This window comes from Falco peregrinus, chromosome 2 (assembly GCF_023634155.1).
Source record: "Falco peregrinus isolate bFalPer1 chromosome 2, bFalPer1.pri, whole genome shotgun sequence".
NCBI classification, from domain to species: domain Eukaryota; kingdom Metazoa; phylum Chordata; class Aves; order Falconiformes; family Falconidae; genus Falco; species Falco peregrinus.
Window position 1 is genome coordinate 85,751,931 of NC_073722.1, and position 21,803 is coordinate 85,773,733.

The 21,803-nt window shown below is 43.9% G+C and overlaps 1 long non-coding RNA gene across 2 annotated transcripts; it reads right to left on the reverse strand.

Annotated features, from left to right (window-relative positions):
• Positions 1–465: 465 nt before the first annotated feature.
• Positions 466–20,189, reverse strand: LOC114011012 (uncharacterized). 2 transcript variants are annotated; one of them, XR_008746162.1, is made up of 7 exons: positions 20,010–20,189; positions 19,326–19,393; positions 18,582–18,730; positions 16,928–17,057; positions 12,595–12,699; positions 2,326–2,454; positions 466–1,643 (listed from the first exon to the last, which is right to left on the reverse strand). It is a non-coding gene; the product is annotated as an uncharacterized LOC114011012 (long non-coding RNA). The 2 variants fall into 2 exon arrangements; XR_003552708.2 differs by having other exon boundaries at positions 466–2,454; positions 19,707–20,189.
• Between the last annotated feature and the right edge of the window lie 1,614 nt (positions 20,190–21,803).

The following is a 21,803-nucleotide window of genomic DNA, read 5'->3' on the forward strand; positions in this document are numbered from 1 at the left end:
GTGTAGTATGTTTTCTAATGGGGGCAAAACACACACTGGGGATTAGGCTGGGACCAGTAAACTCCTTCCACTTGTAGGATAAGAGATAGTTAAAGCTGAGGTCTCCAGAGGCAGGAGGCAGCTGCATTCCCTCTGTGCTGACCAGCTACATACAGCCACCTCCAGCCCCTCTGCGCTGTGAAACCCTGGGCAGACCCACAGCCTGGCAAATCGTCTCCCACCCACCACAGGCACCAGCCAGGGACCACCCTCACCCAGGCCCTCTGTATTTTGTTTTCCCCTGTGTTAGCAGGGACATTTAATTCACTCCCCCCTCCTGTAGCTTAATTCTGAAATTGCATTATAGGACTGGAGAAGGGCACAAACCAAACCTCTGGAAACATCATGATATCCAACCACAACCCACTTCTCTTTGCAAAGAAGAAATCACTCCAGGTCAGCTTCTGCCCAGCCAGTTTATTCAGCCAAGACAAGAGAACTGTCAGAGCAAATAATTGAGGAATAATATGATAAAACACAGTATTAGAAATAACTGCCTTTACCAATGGGCCTGTGAATGAGATGTGCTCGGTGTGCTGCATATGCCCCACTTGCTGTCATTTCTTTGCTCTGAACAGATTTGCTGAAGATTTGAGCCCTAATCTGTGCAATATACCATTATCTACAGTGTTTGTATTTGTATGCTGATCTTCTGTGGTTACACATAGACTTTGGCTCCCACGGGGACTCCCTAACACAATATTATCAAGTCTGTTCCAAATAACTGCACACTAGCTTTTTACATAGAGAAGAGATTTTGGTTTTCTTTTTAAAAAAAATTTAAACAAAGGCAACTGATTTTTGATGCATGACCCTGATGCACAGCCTGGACTTCAGAACCACAAAGCAAAGGCATCCACCACGTTTGCCAAAGGGCCTCATCCAGGTGCCCAAAGCAAAGGGCACCGTCACTGGTCACTGCTGTAGAAGCTGCAGGAGGGTGTCCACCCCGCAGCCCTTCCCTGGCACCGCCAGGCTCCAGGCTGGGGAAAGCTGGTGCAGCACCACATGAACTGCGAGCCACGCTCTGTGACCTGGCTGGCAGCGCCTGCTCACATGAGCAGACTTCATGATCATGCCATAACTCACACACTATTATGGAGACAGTCAAATTATGCTGAGCACAGAGCAGATCCTCCACTGATGTAAATCAGTGAGAGTCCTTTCATACACCAGCCCAAGATGAGATGTCTCTGAATCACTTTGTACTGAAAACGCAAGAAGCCAAGCACAGACCCTACACTGTTACCAATTAATGTTTCGGTTTTTAATGTGCTCAAAATGAAACAGTCCATGTCAGGAGTTTTATCTTGAAAGGGAAGAGCACCTGCCACTCCTATGGTCACAGTCTCCCTTTTCCTTTATCTCAGGCTTCTGACTCCTTAATCTGTTGTGGAATGTCATTTAATTAAGCATTTTCAGGGTTCACTCTAGGCCGTGGGATTATGCTGTAAGCAGGCAATGCTGGCCTGAAGTTGCAATAATTAAGGCCACGAAGGACAGTTTGGCACGTTGTCTAATCAGGGAGCCAACATAAATATGCCAGAGCTGGTACTAAGTATTTTCATGGTTGAAGCATTCAGACATACTAGATGGGGTTTCCCCTAATCATAAAAGGAATACAGAAATAAAAAAAAGTGCATTTTCCCATTAAATTAAAAAGGAAATAAAAACATTAGAAACATTCTTGACACTACAGCAACTGCACAGTTTATAACCTTTTAATAAGGGATTCTGAACACTAGAAATAGGAAGACCTGGCCAGCATATAGCATCGCTGCCTTCTGTGCCCCGGCTCCGAACCAGACCCCAAGCTTTGGACTTGTGAGCAGCCCTGCACGGTCAAACCCTCTCACTAAGAGGACTCTGCGGTTGGGCTGCCCCGTGCCAGCATGCCACCAGGGCCAGCTGCGCCCATCCCCACCCAGCAGCTCGCCTTGATGCCTGCTCAGCTGAAGCGGAGTGTGGGCCAGGACTACAGCTGGTGAGCACTGGTGCTCTCCACCAGCTCCACAAAGCAGTCCCTTCCAGCCCAGGGTGTCCTGGTGAGCGGGGCAGCAGGCAGCCGGGTCCTTACATCACACATTGGGCAACCTGGGTGAAGTAAAAGACGAAATGGCCTCCCAGGGCCCAGGGTGTTCACTTGCTGTGTACCTCTGTGCAGTCGTTCACTGCCCATCTCTAGGAGGCCCAAGGGCATTCATGGTTTGCGTGAGGCGAAACAACCTCCTCCTCCCATGCTGCAGATACCCAGGCATTTCTTGTATTCCTGCCATCACGTCTTACCTTCAGCTCCAGCTGAGCTGCCCAGACTGCTCCGTGGGCATCACCCCTTCTCCTAATTGCTCTCCTTTCAATCTCTCCTGCTCTGGTCCTGCGCTCCCCACCATGGATTGTACACATGCAGACAAATGCCTGTGGAAAAGGACAGAAAACCTCAGCATGTGAGACCACTGCCTACCTGTCAAGGTTCCACACTGGTGATAGCCAGTGGCCACCCACCAGCCAGTGCTGATACCCACCCACTCCCAGCCTAGAGTTCATACACGGGCAACACCTCCAGGCATTTTCCCCTGCTCCCTACTCCTCCCATGGGATGGGAATTTACACAGCGTGATGTTTCTTTTACTGATAAACCTGCCTGCTTTCCCAGTTTGCTTGGGCTTCTTACATGCTGACAGAGGTTTGTTTTATCCTTCAACATGCTTAAACACAGCAGATGAGTACAACAACCAGCTCAGCTATCTGCTTTAAAGTCCGTATTACGGTTATACTATGAATGCTAACAGAAATTTCTTTAAAAATTAACAACTATGACACTGCAGTTTTGATTTCAAGGGCTTCTATTGTTTCCAGTATTGCAAGACATGAAAAGTTCATATAATACAATAACAGAGTTCAGGCCATTACAAAGGAAAGGGGGAATGATGCATTCAATTTAACCAATGTGAATATGAAAGGAAGACAAAAAGGCTGGTTAAAAAAAAGAAGTGACAAATGTGAAAGAGCTGTATAATCTAGGCATAATTGGTTGCTTAACTGCAATTTTTACAGGACAGGGAGAAACCCGTGTGCCCCCTGATCGTACAGCACCTAGCAAAAACAGGGCCTTGGGTCTCTTTGATCAGATGCATCAGCAGATCACACAGCTGCAATTCAAATGAAGACTTGCAGAACCCAGGTCATTCTCATCCTTTTATGTGCACCTGAGCAAAAAGCAAACCAGACTTGAAATAAGCAATATTCCCCGGTTTTGTTTTCTGCCGAGCAGGCCATGGAGCCAATAGCTTCAGGGCTGTGAAAGCAGCGTTACTTCCCCCAGCGCCTCCTCATTATAAATGTCTCTTGAAACATGCTCAGTGTCATATCCATTTAGTGTCAGGTGACAGGCATTTTCTTCTGTAACATTCATTTTAACAGTGGTATTATTACTTTTACTTGAGTGCTTTGATTTAAGCCACAAGAGATGTCACAAATTAGTGTTTACAAAACTTAACACGAGGGGGCTGTCAGTACTTGCTTGAAGACAAGATTTAGATGGTTGAGACCCCATTGCGGAGGCAGCAGTCTAATTATAGGAGCCGGGGTACAGAAGGATTCCAGACCTAAGTGCCACCTCAAGCAGAAGTGAAATGAATGATGCTCTGAGTTCAGCTCAGAGGCACACTGGAACTGAACCCCTGCCACCCTTGCCATTTGGTTTTTGTTTGTGTTGTGTTTTGTTTTGTTTTGGAGGGAGGGTCCCCCCCTTTGTTTTTTACACACAGTGCAAAAAGGAATTAAAAGAACAGAGTGACAGAATCCAACTCAGCTTGGTAACCGCTCCATCTGCTTACAGCATCCTGACGCTGCCATTAGATACGTGAGCACAGTTAAACCGTGAGCATCTCTCAGCTGACCTTACTCATAAAAAAGCACTAAAGTTCCGTGTTGCAAGTGAACAGATTCCAAGATGGCTTGAATAAATAAATTGCTTGGCAATTCAAGGAGAACACACAAATTCTTCCATGTCTCAAGATTTCACTGGTATTACCTGTTAGTTGGGAGATTTTGTTTTCTAGCAGTTAGCTATCCAAGTGGAAGAGATCTGTTTTGCATTTGGGAAAGTCTGAAAAATATATGTAATTGCTATGACTAATAAACAGTCAGGAGAAATACAAATTTTCTAAAAGTATCATATTCACAGTCCTTCAGAGTAGTACAGAAGACGACAGTGTACAGAGGAATGCAGAGTATCCCTTAGAAACACGGCTCCCCTAAGAGGCCCTTCAGCAGAGCAAGGTATTCCTGTGTTCACCATTAATGAACAAAAACCTGCCACTAAAACCACGCTAGCATTAATTCCTCAGCTATGAGGAGTTTTATACAAGTGTAGACTTCTTTCTGAAATGAACACACCATCTCAGAGCCACTGATGCAGTGGAAGGTCCCATCACAAATCTCCTCTCCAGCCTTTCATCATGATTCATTGCACCATTCAGCACAAATCACAAGCTACAAAATTGCATTATCAGTACAGCTCTTTTTAATCAATTCAAGGTACTGATGTTTAAATATTTCCTGCACTAAGATGCAATTGCTGTTTAGACACGGGGTTTGCCTTTTTTTTTTTTTTTTTAAAGAAATCATTATAACATTCTCATAATTACTTATCTCTCAGAGGAAGATAACACAGACACAGCTGCTATTTCAAAGAACATTTTGTACATGTAGCTTGAACAGTCACATCTGAAATACAGCAGAGATTCTCTCTAATTCAGGAACCTATTTATTGCTGACTGCGTTGTGTGACAGCATCACGGCCTTAGTTACACTCGCAGCAGAGGTATTCATACACTGTGGCTTGCCTAAGGACTTCTTCCTCTGCTGGGCGCCCGTTCAGCAAAACGTTGAGATAGATGCTTGAGATCACGCTCAAGTGATTTACTGAAGAGGGCTGACTGCCGCTGTGCTTACTCTGGGGAGCTGGTTTCCTCTAGATGTTCCTCCCCTTATTTCTCCCACCCAGCCAGGCAGAGCACCTCGCACCTGCCCCACCAGCCAGCTCTGCTCAGCGTGGGTGGGTGCAAACCTCAGCACCCCCCCATGCTCGCCCTTCGAGCCACAGACCCACCTCTCTAATAGGAAACCTCAGGAAAATATCCATGTGGTAGATAAGGTCACATAATGCTGCTGGGGTCAACAGCAATCTCTATCTATCTGGATTTTAAAGAGGAAATAATGACCCTGTGTTGCAATTGAGTAATTCCCCTGTCCACAGGTAAGCCAGCGCTTCCTTCTGCCTGTAAAACGGGATGTTGCTTCCCTGCCTGACAAAGCCACACGAGCAAGGCCACTGCTCTGGGCCAAGTGGCCAGGACCAGGCCAGCACCCACTAAGTTTTATTACCAGTGGTACATTGACTCCCGCAGCGTCCCCCATGAGCCTCCCTCCTACATTTGAATCCCCTTTTTTTTTTCCTGGGTGCTTGGCCCTGTCCTGCCTCTCAGCCCAGCAGGAAGGGGATGCTTTCCAGGAGGCTGTGCCCCTGCACGCAGCAGCATCCTCAGAGAGTGTCCCTAGAGCATCTCCCCTCTCCCACCTCCCCAGGGAGCAGGCTAATTCCATATGATGTGCTTTAATGCAGCATCTGCTCTAGTGAGTGCATTCGGAGGCTCTGAGATTGCAATTCACATTTCAATCAGTGATTAGAGACCCCTGGAGCCTTCCAGAAGCCAAGATTATCCACCACTTTGCAAGTAATTCATTGGCCTTAGTCTGATGGGACCCGAGATACAGATCTCCAACTCTGTAGTACACACTCATCAAGGCAGGACCTTGCCCATGTGACCAAACCCTTCCTCTCATCCTTTCCTGCAAGCAGGAACAGAGCTAAACACAGTGCCCAAGCACCAGGTTTGGGAACTCCCAAGACATGATGGGCCATCAAGATCATCCATCTTCCACGCAGCACAGGCCCACAGGGCTTCCAAAAATTGATGCTGGTGGAAACCCAGAGGCATCTCTTAAGAACACATACCTCCTGACATTACTATTGCTAGTACTGGAGAATCCACCAGTGCTTGTGTTGTTCCAATGGTTAATTATCTTCACTTTTAAAAATGTGCACCCTTTTTCCCCTGACAGAAAGCTATGCCAACAAATTAGTCAAGCTAATCAGCACCCTGACTCACTACCTAACATCTAAGAACAGGAGAAAGAGATGAGATAAAATATATGGGTAATAGAGGTTCTAGAAAGCTACAGATAAAAATACCCTGAAAACTAGGTTAAATTACCAGGAAGATAAAGCACATTAGAAAACAGGAGGATATGAGTCAATAATTTACATTTCAGAACAGTTACTCAGACATTTACAAGAGTTTTCAAATGCCTGTCTCCCTCATCCCTCTCCAAAACTTGACCCTGACAATGATCCCTGGTAGTTTTCCTCAGAAATGAAGTAATTTTTACAGCCTCTTGAAATTTTGCTATACAAGAACATAGCAAACAAATGGGAAAGGGAGAAATATCGGGTTCAGGGTGGGATCCAGGATCTCACCAGATTACAATTGTTGCCACCAACACAGTGTAGTCGTTACCCACTACTTATAATTTAAATAAACTCCTAATGCAGTTCTGTTGCTAAACATTGTTCTTAATAACACAAAGGCTCCCTGACACTGTTAACACAGCTGGACCGCCAGCTCAGAAATGCCAGCTTTCTCCCCTACATTGTGCAAGTTCAACTATTAATTTTGACAGCTGTTTTTTAGTGAGATGCATTTCTTGCAGTGCAAATGCATGCTGACAAATCTGGGGCCCTCTGTGTATTTTCGTAAATTGCAATCCATTATGCATGTATATCTTCCTATAATGATATGTTAGCTTTGCAGTTGTAATGCAAGCTGTCCAAGTAACTGGTGGGAACATTTAATAACAATAATACTTTGCTGAGGATAACACAGCTACCTCCTTTAGGTATTCCTAATACACTCTCCTGGATGAGTTTTTTCCCCTGATATATTAACAGTTTAATAGTACACAAGTGAAAGCAGCTAGGTGGTACGGTAATAAAAAACTGCCCTGGCAGCTTACAGCCTCTCTGCAGAGGAAGCAGAACATTGACATGTCTGCAGTGGTTCCCGCTGGGATCTTGCTGACAGCAAACGTCATGGATCAAGACAGTCCTAAGAGGATGCACAGCTCAATTACTGCACACTGCTCACCCCAGAGTGTGGCTTGAGGGCCTGGCCACATGTCCTGAGGATCTGGGGGCTGCGATGGGTGCACTGAGCATGTCCTTCCCGCAGGGAGTAATCGAGGCTATTGGGAAGCATTCCCTTCACCTGCTTTCCAGCACTACAAAGAAAAGTCGTCCTTGCTCTTTTAGATGATAAACCTTTTTTTTTTTTTTTTCTTCCATTTGGCCCAAAAATATTCTGAACATAAAATCAGCAGATCCTGATGCAAAGGATCACATCTGTCCCAGAGGGGACTGACTGAGCACGTGGGGTATGCTTGAGACAGGGATGCCCCAGAACCGCTGCACACCTGACACAGCACTGGTGAGCCTGGATGCTCACTGTGTCTCAGGACCATGCCTTCCACACTGTTTCTGAGTAATTCTGCACCCGCAGCTGAAGCACTGCTTGCAGTCAAGGCAGGCCAAATACTCTGGGCTGCGTTTAGGCCTGACCTAAACCGAGACAGGCTTGCATCACTTGGCTCAAGTCTGACTTGGCCCTGGATGCGTATCCCAGTAAATCATCTCCCGTCAACAGGACAATCTTCCAAAGGACTTCGTGGTAGTCTGGCGGCACACTCCCTCCTTCCCGTTTCAGTGGTGCTGGCTGTTCTAGTGGTTCTGTTGACCTAGGAGAATATCTGGTGACAGGTATGATCAGCAGTGCTTTGTCTTACAAGATCACATTGCTAAAGTGCAAGTCTCCAACAAACAGCCAGTCAGCACAGAGCTGCCCTCCCAGGCTGGAAACGCTGCTCCGGTCCTTGCCCAAAGGCAGCCCTCAAAGGCAGCGTGCGCCCAAAGTGCCGAGCGAGCACCTGACCTCCAGCCGCAGCCAGCACACACGCAGGAGTCAGCTCTCACATGAGCTTGCAGGGGTGTGCTTCAGACCCAGAGGAGAGGAGATACAACACAGAACTGAGATCTGTACAGTGCACAGACCTATGTACTTAAAATAACACGGTCAGGCAACGCTGATCCCAGGTGCAGGCACACACACCAGCCCAGGGCCAGGGAGAGGAGAATGGACCAGGAGAGAACCCCAGAAAATCCAGCTGACTCAGCCATTCGACAAAGTCAAGTCAGAAGCTTTCCCAGCACAAGCAAATTTGCAAAGCAAAAAGCAAACACCAGCGTGGCAGATCCAGCTCTCAGCAGCAGGCTGGAAACCTGGCTGCCCCCTCTGTTTAGCACCACAGCCTTCTGCTGTCTTGCAGTTATTCAACTTAGCCTAAAACTTCAGGAATATCTGACTGTACCCAATATCAAGGATTCTGTCAGAAAAAAAATGAGACAGCAGTTTAGTAAACCTCAAAAAAAAAATGGCAAGTTATGACACACAAAAAATCCACAGTGAAGCCTAGACACCAGATAAACAGACCAAAGAGATATTTAGACACAAGCATAATTTGTAATCCCATTCATTTCACAAGAGTTGCTCCCTATTTTAAATTATACAAAATAAAAATAAATTATAGCATCTAGAAAGAGAACCTCAGGAAGTCATTAGAACTTCAGATGTTGGTTATAATCAAGAAAAACGCACACACGTAGCATGGAGAGGGCAACTCAGCAACACGGGTGATACAGTTCCCTGGGATTTATAAGCAGGCTTGGTGTGGGGCAGAGGGAAGTTTCCCCCAAAGCTCTGCATGCATACGGTATGCAGCAGCCATGCAGAGCTTTACATGACAGCCTAAATGCAAATAAGAATCAGAAGTTCTCATTTCTTCTAAATTGCTCACCCGTTTTGTTCTAGCATACAAGATCTGGAGTGCTATCAAACATGTATCAAGACTCCAGATACTTAAATCTAGAAGAAATTAGGACCTGGACTTTGTAATCTCAAATCAGTACCTCCTCCAGCTACTGGAACAGTCTTGATCATAGTTAAAAAGCAGTTTGCACCATCTGTTACTACTGTCAAATTAATTATTATACTATTTGGTTGTATTGTATTTTAAAGGACTGCTTCATAGAAGACTTGAAAAGCTCACAGTGGAAAGACTTAACTGACATTAGGGATCTGGATCAGGCCCCTGGTGAGTGGAAGAGAATTAATATTAATTCTTAACTTTCCTATTTGAGCATGACATGCCCCCAGGCTTGCTGCTTGTCTTAGCAGAATCACTATCTCCTGTTTAGGCATGACAATATTTGTCAAGTGTAATGCTCATTAGTCTGCTGTGTGGTCAGGCTAGCAGTGTATAAACACTCCAAAAGATCAGGTAGGGACTAAAGGTCTGCTCTTTGTGGTCAATTATAGCCATCAACATTAATGATGTCACCATGGAGAGCTATGCAGGGAGAAGAGAGAGAAGTGCTTTTCCAAGGTTAGGCTTGACAACGTACCTTGGCTACAAGGAGCTGGCAATGAAAAATGTAGTGTGCACCTCCAGCCACTCTCTAACCCTCTCAGTGATTTATTTCAATAATAGTCTAGTGGCTTCTTTTTTTTTTTTTTTTTAATACCTGAATAAAAGACAAGCTTTCTAACCTGAAGTGCATTCTCTTGTATTCTTCAGAATTCACGTTGTTGATGATACTTAAACCTGATGTTTAATCAAAGAGAAAAAGCAGCACAGGGGCTGATGAAAGTTTCCTACCTCTGCCTTCATTTTTGACTCTACATTTTCCCCCCACACCCTAGGATTTCCCACCAAAGCTGAGATTTTGACTATTTGCTTGGAGCTATGTTCTATGTGAACTGGGAAAAACAATGTTTATTTTCCCCTGTCTTTTTTTTTTTTTTAATTATTATTAAAATGAGGCTATAGGTTTGTAGATCTCTTTAAAAGTGAAGGGTAAAAAATTAACTTTAATTCTTACAAACGCAGAAAGACTTAGCAATATTTAAAAATACTCACCAAAGAAAAAAACCATCACTATTGCAAAACTATTGATATGCATAATCATCCTCAGCTGGCAACATCCCATTTACTACCAAAGGAGAAGGACCACTCATCAGCCCTCTGCTGCCAATCCATTGCAGGGTAGAGCTTCAGTGAAAGCATCATCAATGAAAGCAGAAATAGCATGAGCTTCTGAAAGCCTTATATAGTTCCCCGAGCCTGCTGGAGCACTATAAATACAAACGAGCGTGAGACAGCAATAGCATGTCCTGAAACCCCACTGAAATTTGGCATAGGCATAACTGTCTCGATGAAACCTATCCATAGAGAACTAGGTAAGCATGGATATTCCCAATTAAAAAAATAAACTTGAAAATGCATGGTCCAGCCCTTCCCTAAGCAGGAAATTACTTAAGCACATGCTCAATTTTAGGCAGAACTTAAAAACATGTATTTAAGTTTAGGACAGCTTTAATGCTTTGCTGAAGGAGAACTGCTGTGATCAGTCATCATCTGTTTAACCTATGATCACTGATTTCAATTTAATCAGCATCTATCACGCCACCAATTCCACGTAACAGAGCACTAATATTGGGGTCCTGGCCATATTCCATTCATTTAATTGCATTTGTCAGCCTAAACAGAACCCTACATGTAAGGTTACGTACTTGTCCACCAAGCAGACTGCACAGCAAACAGTAGCATGCAACATCTGATGTGTTCTCTAAAAAAGAAAACCACATTTTCTGTAAGTGAGGTGTAGCTCAGTAATTCAAACTCTCAGCGTCCATGAAGTCCTGCAATCCGTTTATGCCTGCTTTGTAGAACTGACGTTTGCTCGTTGCTCTAAAGCCTTTTATTTCTCTCTTTTCCTTTCCAGCATGTGCTCTTGTACTTATCAGGGTACCTACAGTATTATTTAGGTTGCTGCCTGCGATATTTTCAAGCTACTAGAAGACAGTTTCTTAGACATTTTCATAATGTTTTGAAATGCTGATGAGGATTTAGCATTAAAATTAATGGCAGCCAGCCGTGGTCTTTCAGATGTGAAAGACTGTGCAGTATTTTCTGGGAAAAAAAGGGGGAGGGGGGGCAGTGGGGAAAAGAATGGAGATATAAATAGCCAGTCTTGCTTTTCTCCAGGCAGGATCCTTTTAATCATGTAAAATAGATTTTAAAGATTAAAGACTCCAGGCTCTGTTCTGCCTTTGCTCATGTCTCGTATCACCAATTTTTTTGTATGTAATTTGAATGAAAAAGGACACACATGGTGTTTTTATTTGCATTACCCCAAACTGGAATTTCCCCTTGAAGAACATAGCCCCTACCTCCTCTGCAGTGAGGAGAAAACCACCACACCTGGGTGGAACAACACAAAACAGAAGAAAAACCAATTCCAAATTATTACCCTACTTCTTGGACCTGGAACTCTGAATTTCCCTGAGATTCAATTTAGAGCTACATCTTATAAGCTGAAAAGGAGGCAGAAGAATTACTGGTCCAGCAGCTATATCTGTATATGTATGAGCTGCAGTCCCAGATTTCATCCAGATATCATCCTACTTTACACGAGAAAATCTGAACTAATTGAAACAGGAGCATTAGTGCTGGGAAAAGTGGCTGCACTGGGAGACAAGAGATCTCCCTGTCCCTGTCAGAAAGTTCAGTGGTACCAGGGCTGTTCTGGAAGAACTGCCAAAGGTGGTGGGCAGAGAGGAAAGGCTCAGCCCCACAGAGATAAGGTCGAAGTTCTCTTGCAGGAACAACGTGACCTGACATAAAGACAGAGGAGATGCTGGGAGGACAGACTAGGCCAAAGAACTAAAGATCTGGGGCAGAACAGACTTCCCACGGCCATCAACAGTCTGCTGACGGAGGCTTCCTTCTCCTGCCACTGGCATGATAACCCCTGCTTTGCCACATCTCTCCCTCTCACCAAGGCACACAACGCAACAGCAGTTACATCTCAGCACAGGTCAGTCTTCACTCTTAGATTTAGTTTTCTAATGCAAGTTGCAATCAATTCCTCTTACACGTTGACTAAAGCATCCTTTCTCCGCCTTACACCCCTCAGACTTGCAGCTATAGTCCCACCTGGTTTCCAGCCATGACTCTCTCCTGGAGCAGGAAGTGCCTTATCTCCTCCAAGATTCTGAGGCCAACAAAAATCAATGCTGCGATGTATTGATTTTATTATTTGTACTTAGTTATACTTGTCAAATGAAGTACAGGATATCTGGATAATTCTCTTTGATTACATTTATAAATACCCAGATCATCCTGACTTTGTTCCATATGCGAAAATATCAGTGGCCTCATCAGCAAAAAACATGGAGCCTTCCTTAAGGGACCACCAAAAGTCATCAGCTGTGAACAAGTATTCTTTCCTATTCATAAGCCAAAGAACAGAAAGGAAACAAAGGACACTGTTCATCAGATACGAACCAATAAATCTTTCTAATGACATTTGGAATTCACCTGGAAATCCTGGCCAAACCTGGTAGTTTTCTGATTGGCTTCATCTCCATGGGTTTGAGAAGGCAAGTCTTGTATTCCACACAATGACTCTGCAATCCATGTGGCCTATGGAAAAAGAAAGAGATATGCAAGAGCAGAAAAGCAGCATCTGAATGTAAGAAGCTCTTGTCATTCTACGCTGTGCCTTCTTGTTGGGACAGTATGGTTAGAGTGAAAATAAATGTGTGCAGCTCTATTACAAGAAAATAAAACATGGCTGTAATTGAAAGACTTTGTCTTGACAGCCCTGGAAGTGAAAGTTCACAAAGCACACACAGTGTGGGAAGCGTCAGCATAAACCTCCCACACATGCCTCCACCAGTGCAACCAGGGGATAAGGGCAATGTGTTCCCAGTCTCTCAGCCTTCTTCTGCCTCTGCTGAAAATGGCCACCAGTGTTTTCAATTAATTCCAGGTGGTTTTGTACCACAGGCACTGATCCACTTGGAGCTGAACCAAAACCGCTCCCCTCACTGCATAGATAGCACACATACTCCGGTCTCTCCCAGCCTGCAGATCTGTTTCAAGGTCCTGACCCTAGTTTTTAAAGCCCTTAATAGGCGAGGGCCTAATGAACCTTGGAGACTGCTTCTTGTTCCACAATCCAACAGCTGTGATTGCTCTGAGTGAGCAGGGCTGAGCAAGCTCAGGGTAAAACCCCCCTTGCTTTCTGCATCCAGGCCTCCCGACACCAAAGTCTCATCCTCAGACCCTCATCTGCAGTCCTGCCACAGCCTTCTTCACTATTGCTGCTGCAGTATTCACTAAAAATTAGCACAAGATAAAGAAAAGCTGCATTTGAGAAAAAGTAAAGACATTTCTTCAGGTCTTCACAGAAAACAGTCATGGTGAGACCATGCCCCCAAAAGCAAAGAGAGAGGGACACTTTTTCTTAAGTTATAGAAAAGTAGCGTTGGGAAACAACTTGAGCTATGAATACCTCATCCCTGTTGGGCTATAACAAGGGCAGCTCAAGTACTGGAGCCCTGAAGAAGCAGCTCTGCAGTTAATAGGACCCACTGGTCCACTTCACATCCAGAGCAGCACAGCCAGGTCCTTGCAACGTGACCCTTCTTAGCCAGTCTGGGCTGAGGCCATGGCAGATGAAAGCAAAGGCACCACAGTGCATAGGGAATCTTTAAGCTTGGTTAGGACCAACACAATATGCAACTGAAAGAAGAAATTCCCCATTACTGATGGATTAGTGCTCCCTGGTTTGCTTACCAGCCTCTTCTCGCTCTTCCACATGCAGCCTGTGCTTTTTCTGCTATAGAACTATGAATAGAAATGCAGAATTAGCCTGCATCTCAACACTGGTTTGAAAGTTTGTCTGTATCTCCATCCTCCTTGCTATTTCATACTTTAATATCAACTTTAAAATAGATTAGAGACTGATGAGCTGAAACAAATCCAGCTCATTACTCCTACAAGCACTAGCACAGCTCTTCTGCTAGCCTTCCTTCTCCTTTGATTCCATCCTCCTCTTGCCTCTGTCTTCACCACCTGCACTGTCCCTTCAAGCATCAGTGTAAAGCACTTGCTCAGCCAGTGTGCTGAGCCACAGCAGGGTGCTCGGAGCAGGCACCCACACCTTCCAGTAACCCACCAAGTACAGCATATGCTGAAGCCCTTGTCTTGCCAAGCACCTCATCCCACTGTTCCTAACCACTGAACTCCAGCTGGTCACATTGGGTCCTTTTAAACAGCATGTTCATCTGCTTTCATATCCTGCTCTGTTTTGTAAGTGCAGGTTGCTTCAAAAGAATAAGCAGTAATCACTGCAGCCACACCTATGCTGGAAATGCCTGAGCAATGATCTGTAGGTCATGCTCACAAAGAAAACAAAAGCTGTAAAGAAATAAGCGTCCATTCACTTTGAATGTTGGTATCTGGTCCTTTTCTTCAGCAGGGACCTGATTCTTTGAAGCACTGATCTGCCGTATCCCCTGAGGGACTTGATTTTCTTCTCACACATGCAAATATAAATCAGAAGTCGCTCTATTGAAGCCAAGTGAATTATGCAGGTGTAACCTCAATGTGACAGAGAGGGCTCATGGATGTCAACAGAGACTGGAACAGGTGCCCTTTCATTTTTCACATGGTGATTTTTCATTTTCAGCCACTTGGTTTTGCACAGCTACAATAGCACATATACAGCTGTGATGCAACAGGACAGGATGGCTGATATTTAGGAGAAATCACACGCTTAGATCAATGCACACTGCAGGTATTCAGCTGGAACCAAATGTGTTGGAAGCAATGTAAACCCCAGGGGGCTTGTTCACTAATCAATAAACACAAGGAATGTATGCCACTGAGTTATTGCTGCAGTGTTAATTGTAGCTATACAGGTTTGTTGCATTGGTTGGTTGGTTTTTTTGGTTTTGTTGGGGGGGGGGGGTTGGCATTGCTAAAGAAACAGACATCTTCAAGAACTATAGCTTTTACAAAACAGACATGATATGAAAAATACATTTCTATTCACTTATCTGATGTTTTCAACTTTAGGAAAACATATAACCTCATTAGAAGCTCTCAGTGCTTCCTCATGAAGGAGAAAGGGAAGTTCGTAGTGCTTCTAATCCCCTGGTTTACCACAAGTGACATTTAAACAGTCACCTGGGGAAAAATCCCAATGGGAGCACTGACAAAGCTTACCATTTGAAAAAGGTCAGACCTCCTATTCTTGTTCTGAATAGATGGTGCTGACCTTAAAAACCTCCCACAGTCTCAGCCCCCCTCCTCATAAGCATATGATGGAGCAGCCAGCTAGGGCAATTCTACCCAGGAGGAGGTGCAGGCTATCATTGCTCTGCAGAATTTTCTTATTCCTTGTTTTACTCTTGACAAATTACAGATAACTCATCTTTGGGCAGGTGCTCAGGAGCATCAGCAGCAGAGACATGAGTGTAGGAGCACCAGACAGGGCACAGGCTGCAGTGGGGAAGAGAGTTGCCCCTCTCCAAGGTGACTTGTCTTGAAAACAGATAGCAAAAATGCAATAGCATTCAAAACCCTGCAGGACAGGGCATTCTGTGTAAGTGGGATAGAAAAAGGGGAATTCACAAAGACTAGCTTTAAACATAGCAATTCAGAGCTGGAATTGCAGTTTAGCATCTCTGATTCAGCCCCTGGAAGAGCCTGTTAGATACAGATACTGCAAAAACTAGTCTTACTCAGCTGAAGTTAGCTTTGTGAGACCTCTCCCAACTCATCGCTTATGTAGAGAAACAAAGGGCAGGCAGATGGAGAAACAGTATTTCCACCCTGCAGATGGAAACTAAACCTCTGGAACCACCTTGAGCACAAGATCAGGCAAGGATCTCAAAGCAGAAGTCAAACTCGGATTTAGTGAGGTTCTAGCTCAGGATGTTAATTGTGAGTTCATCCTTCTTCCTGACATGATCTTCTTAGCCTGATTCTGTAAGTGTTGTGGGCTACACATGCTAACTCCTCAACTTTACTGAGGATTGTCATCCTAGCACCAGGCTAAGTAAAGCTAGCACCATGCCAGGTAGCTGGATGTGAATATAGCTCTCTCCCCCCCTCATCAGTACAACTATCAGAGGCTGATCCTCCACATGGGCTGCAAAAGAGTAGACTTCCGACTGAGTCATCCCGTGGGATGAAATAGGACAGCCCACAGTGGTAATCCCAAATGCTGCAGTATGCTAGAAAATCAATCCCTAACTGCTGCAGTCATGAAAATACAATAAACATGCCCTATGATTCCATTTTTAGTTGCTTTTCAATGCAGTACTGCAGTTTGTCAGTCTTTCTTGTCCCAGCTGGAATAGATGAATTGCTGATGCTTTTTAGGACCATTGGCAGATGAGCACAATAGAAACATCGCTCAGATATTGATGACTAATGCACACAGAATGTTTCCAAAAACTGTGTTGCCATCACAGCTAAACAAAGTGTACTAAATTAACATTCACATGGAAGGAGAGGAGCTCATTTTGGCATATTCAGCACTTAAATGAACCTATGGCACCACTGCGAAACTCAGCTGAAACCTAAAACTGGCCATGGTTCTCTTGAAAGTTTCATAGATCTCCATAACCCTAACTCAGGTTTCAGGTTGGCAGCAAAGCCTGGAATATCTCACAGGGTTTGGGATTTCATTATGGAAATTTCTAGCAGCTACCAGGAGAGCTTCTCTTGGGTCACAGACCTACAGACCTCTAGATATCATCCTCACTTTAAAATATTGTTGCCTTTCTATAAAAATTACATGTGTTACTTGTAAGGCACAGTCTAGTTCACCTCAAAGCTCACAGAAGTCTTTTACCAGCTCAAATGGATTCGATCAGCTTCTTCATGGGAAACCTGGACAGTTTCTCCTTTAGGACTGGAAGTAATCTGCTTGGGTATGGCACAAGCCAGCGTTGACCGGCAGAGGCAGAAAACCCTTGCAATGCCTGAAAACGAAAGCACAGAAACAGAACCTAATTTAGACTGAAAAAAAACAACACAACACCCAACGAACAACAACCAACACATCCAACAGCAAGAGACAATGGAGCTAAAAGACTGACTAATAAAGCAAAAGGAAGAGCCCTCTGTCTAGAGCAGGATTAAGTAGATGACTCATGAAGGAGTTCTGCTGCTGTCATCTCTGACTAAACCTTACGCTTAAGTCCAGATACAAAATGATCTGACTCAATGAAGAGTTAGAGCAGAGGGAGCCAGCACTCCCATCTCCAGTTCCCCGCTCTCTCAGTCATTTGAGCACTCCTACACAAGTAATCCTTTCACTTGAAAAATGATAAGCAAAAAATTTTTTTCCTCCCTGTGTGCTCTTAGACTTCCTATTATGACAATAGCAAAACTTATAAATGTAAAAGCAGAACATAGACCATTTCAAGTCTGAGATACAACGCTGCTTGTTTTGTGGCTGAAATAAGTGTCTAAACATCTGCTGCTTCTTAGATACTTTGTGAGGATTGATGTTCTAATGCATTTAGGACTTGCCTTGAATACTTTTTTCTAAACCCCTATTCAGGTTATAGTTTGTTCTTCAGACACAAATAGACAAACAGAGCGGATCCCAGTATCTCTGGCTGTGTATTTAATGGTATTAAACAACACCACCCTTAGAGCACCTTTTTGTAAGGATTTTGATCATCTTTACTCAGGTAAAACTTCTATTGACTCACAGTGTGCTTTTGCAATGCCATCAAACAATTAAGAACCCTAGATACTGACTTGTACTTCATAGATAAATACCTATCATTCTTCTTCAAACAAGAATATCACCTCCGTGCTCCTGGTTATCCAACTGCTGAAAGCCAAACAGGGTGGATTATATTTTAACAACCTAGCCTGACATACACTGCTTGAAAGCTCCCTTCAAACAGACTGAATCCATATTCATGAAATTAGTGAGGGGGGAGAGGGGAGAACAGGAAATGTCCTTGAAAATAAGAGAATAGTACAATGCTTTTATACATCTCATGGATTTCTGTTTCATTAGATTAGGGAGCAGTGCCTTTAATGTAACTAACATGTGGCAACCACAGGGTAACCACAGTGAATAAATCTGTCCTGCAGGAGGAAGCTAAAATGCAGCAGGGTTTGCTTCAACTGCGAGGAAAGAATCAAAAAAATCTTTTTAGTCCTGGTTGCAACTGGTGGTGGGGGGAAAGAGAACTGAGAATACACTAATAGTGACATCTGAAAACAGAAATATCTCAGCATTTGTGGGTGGGGGAATCTTAACAGGTCCCAGCATCCTGTCAGTGCTCCTGCTCACGCTCCAGATTTGTTCTAATTGAACAAAAGCAAAGTAATAGATCTGAAAGGGAAAGGCTTGAGGTGCTCTTAAACAAGATAAATATATTTAATAACAGCAGCTAATCATAACACATTCAGATATCACACATTCATGTGCAAAACCCATGCAAGCTAGAGGAATTGCAGTAAGGCTGTGTGGTTCAAATTACCCAATTGTTGGGAGATCAGTCTGTTTCACTGCTCTCCTTCAATATTCCCATCAGGACTGCAGCTCCTTCACTTTGTTCCCCAGACAGCTCAGCATTTAACAGATGTCCAAAGTAAATAATGATCATTTGGTAGGTTTTGGGAATAGAAGCTAGATGGAAAAATCACAGTCTAATAAAACAATCAAAAAAGTACCAGCACATTATGGGACATTTCAAAATAAATTAGGATATCTTTTAAATCTCTACACAGTAGTGTGTATTTTAAACCAAAAGACTGTATGTCATTGACTTTCCCCTGAGTAATCTAAGTGATGGGGCTCTCTGAGGTGCAGTAATAGGATGTAAGTGAAGAAGTGAGTATTATTTTACCCATGCTGTGATAATCTAAATGCATCACTGCCCAGCATCATAAACTGTGAAGTGAGAAGTATGAACAGTACTTTCAAAACCCCCAAGCATTTGGGGATTGCAGGAGAGGACAAGGGACCAGGTCTCAAGTAAGAGGGAACGTAAACATTTAAAACTAAAGCAGAAACAACATAATATTGTTTTAAAATCTAAAGAGCAAAACTACAAAAGCTTGCTTTTCACCTCTCCAAGAAGGAAAAAAAGCAAGGCAGAGGTAATGGCAAGAAATAACATTGCAAGCAGAGAGTGCAGTTCTTAATAATCAGCAGCATTTTAAAGATCTTCTTGAAGTTTTGCGCTGAGACACTATAATTAAGGAAAGAAATCAAGGCTTACCAGTTACCATCTGTCTGGAGCAGGGAGGGAGCCAATACTATAGGCTCTCTTCCATGGAGTAATGCACACTGCAGAAGTATTAGGAAGAGAAAAAAGTAAAAAAGCCATTACAACATTACAACAGCCACCCTGTAGGTCATGCACTGTTTTCCTTCTCTTTCCCAGCCAGCCAGATGGGGTTTCTCCTTCTCCCCTGGGAGCAAGCCCTCGGCACAGCCCCCTTCCTGCAGCCAGCCACCTCTGTGGAGGACAGCCACCCCTGGGATGGAGCCTGGCCGCCTCTGCCCAGCATCCCACCACCCGCATGGGGAGAAGGCTGCTCCAGGCTTCATTTAAAATTCTGTCAGGAAGGGGAAACCAAGCCTTTAAACTGCCACTCACACACAGACTGGGGTGAACAATGCAACCAGCTGAGAGCAGGATTATTTAAAGGGAGATTCAGCCCAGTTCCATGTTGTGCCTGAACTAATAAGGACAAATAAATTACTTTTAAAGCATCAAGACAGAGAAAAGAATCATTATATATGATTATTTTTAAGAACTGTTTTAACATCCTTTTCAATGTGAACTGTGCAAGTTAATGCTACATAAACTGAGGAACCCACAGAGGTTTGTTTCTCTGCTGGAAAAGGATTCTCACACAGAGATTTGTTTCCCAGGAGATAGCTGTATCTGCTTACCTACCTGCATCCTCCACAGCCCACCTAGAACCAATGCAGACACTGCCCAAATAGGGCACACAGCTCCCTCCTCCTCCTCCTCCTGGTTTGCAAAAATATTCTGTGTGTTGGCCCAGAGACAACTAGGATCAAGGAGCAGAAGAGTCACCGAACACGCCATAGAAGGAAGCTACATCTGTTCCTCTGCACGAAATCTGCAAAACAAAAAGGTGGCAACTGACAGTCACATGCAACTGTTTTCCCATTTGTAAGTTACCCACCATGACAACTGTAAGCACTTTCACAAAAACTGCACCAACACACGTGCCCTACGCAAAGCTCCTGCTCTTCTCCAGAACACCCCTTCTCTCCTCCTCACTTTAATTCACACTACAACAATCCTGTGTTGCAGGCTTGCATTTATTTGCGGGTCATTCCCATTTAGTTTCTTTTGCCTGTCATTTTTTTTACACCTTCCACAGAGAAGGCAGATAACTCTATAGAGAATTTATATGCCAGTAAGACCCAAAGAAAAATCCAGGTACAGCTTCAGCAGGATATATACCTGCACTGAAAAAAACCCCTTATAGACTGATCTGTGAGTTGCTCCCAAATTACTAAGGGTGATTGGATCTGAAAAACATAATAGCTTTGTACACCAAGCCAGTCCTCCTTTGACTCCAAATGCAAAATTACCATTTTTCTGCTGAAAGGGTGATTTCATGCCATAACTTGCATGACTAAGGTTTTCAGAGAAGACTTTTGTTTAGATAAGGACAAGAGATGCCCCGAGGCTTGTATTGTAATGTTATATGGATATATAGATAGAGAAAGAAATTTTTTGTTGAGCTGAGGGAGTGGTGTGATTTTTATCTGCATGATTACTTACTGACAGACACTGGGAACAGCGAGATTCTTCTTGACCTTTTTTCACCCCTGCCTGGTTGAAAACTTCACAGCCAGCCTGCCTTTGCAGCACCTGCGTACCAGGGGCAGCCCGACCTGCAGCTGGCTTCTTTGTGCGCCCACCGTCATCTGACTGGAGACTGTGCTATCTTTAAAATAGAGCTGTTGCCCATTTGAAACCCAATCTACAGCTCTAGGGGGGGGAAAAAATAATATACTGATCTGGGGCTGACAATGGTCCCAAAGGAAAATGGCCAACAGAAAAGCTTCTTCTGTGCTGGTATTTTTAACAGCTCCTGGGATCTGGGATTTGCCCTCCGCTTGCATTATTAAATAAGCTTGCACTTGCATTGCTTTTGATGTACTTTCAACCTCCAGCTAGCATCATCTGCCTTACAAAGCAACCTGCACAGCTCTGGGTACACCAGCAGTTGGATGATCACCAGGAAAGCACTGTACATGCTGATGCTCTCCCATGTTTACCACTTCTGTGGTGGGTGTAGTCCCTTCATGAATGCATGACAAATAGCGGTTTGATAGCAAGTGGTGCTGCAGGGATATGGTTAACTCTCCCAAGGCACTTCGGGAACGTTGCTGGAAACCACATTGTGTGCCTTGTCTGAGGCTATTCACTATTCTTCTTCTTGTCTCTTCTACTTGAGACATGTTAGACAATCTTAGTTCAGATTACTAGACAGCTGTAAAACTACCTCAGCCTAAAAATTAAATTCTCAACAATTTCTGAACTCAAGAGTGAGCAAGCAGGAGATTGGATGGTTTTGATTCAGTAGTGTCTAAAACAGATTCACTACAAGGATAGCTAATCACAACTATGAAGCCTTTTCATCCACTGATCTCAAACCAATTCTGAAAATAAAAAGTTGTTCCCATGTTACAGACAAGAAAAGACAAA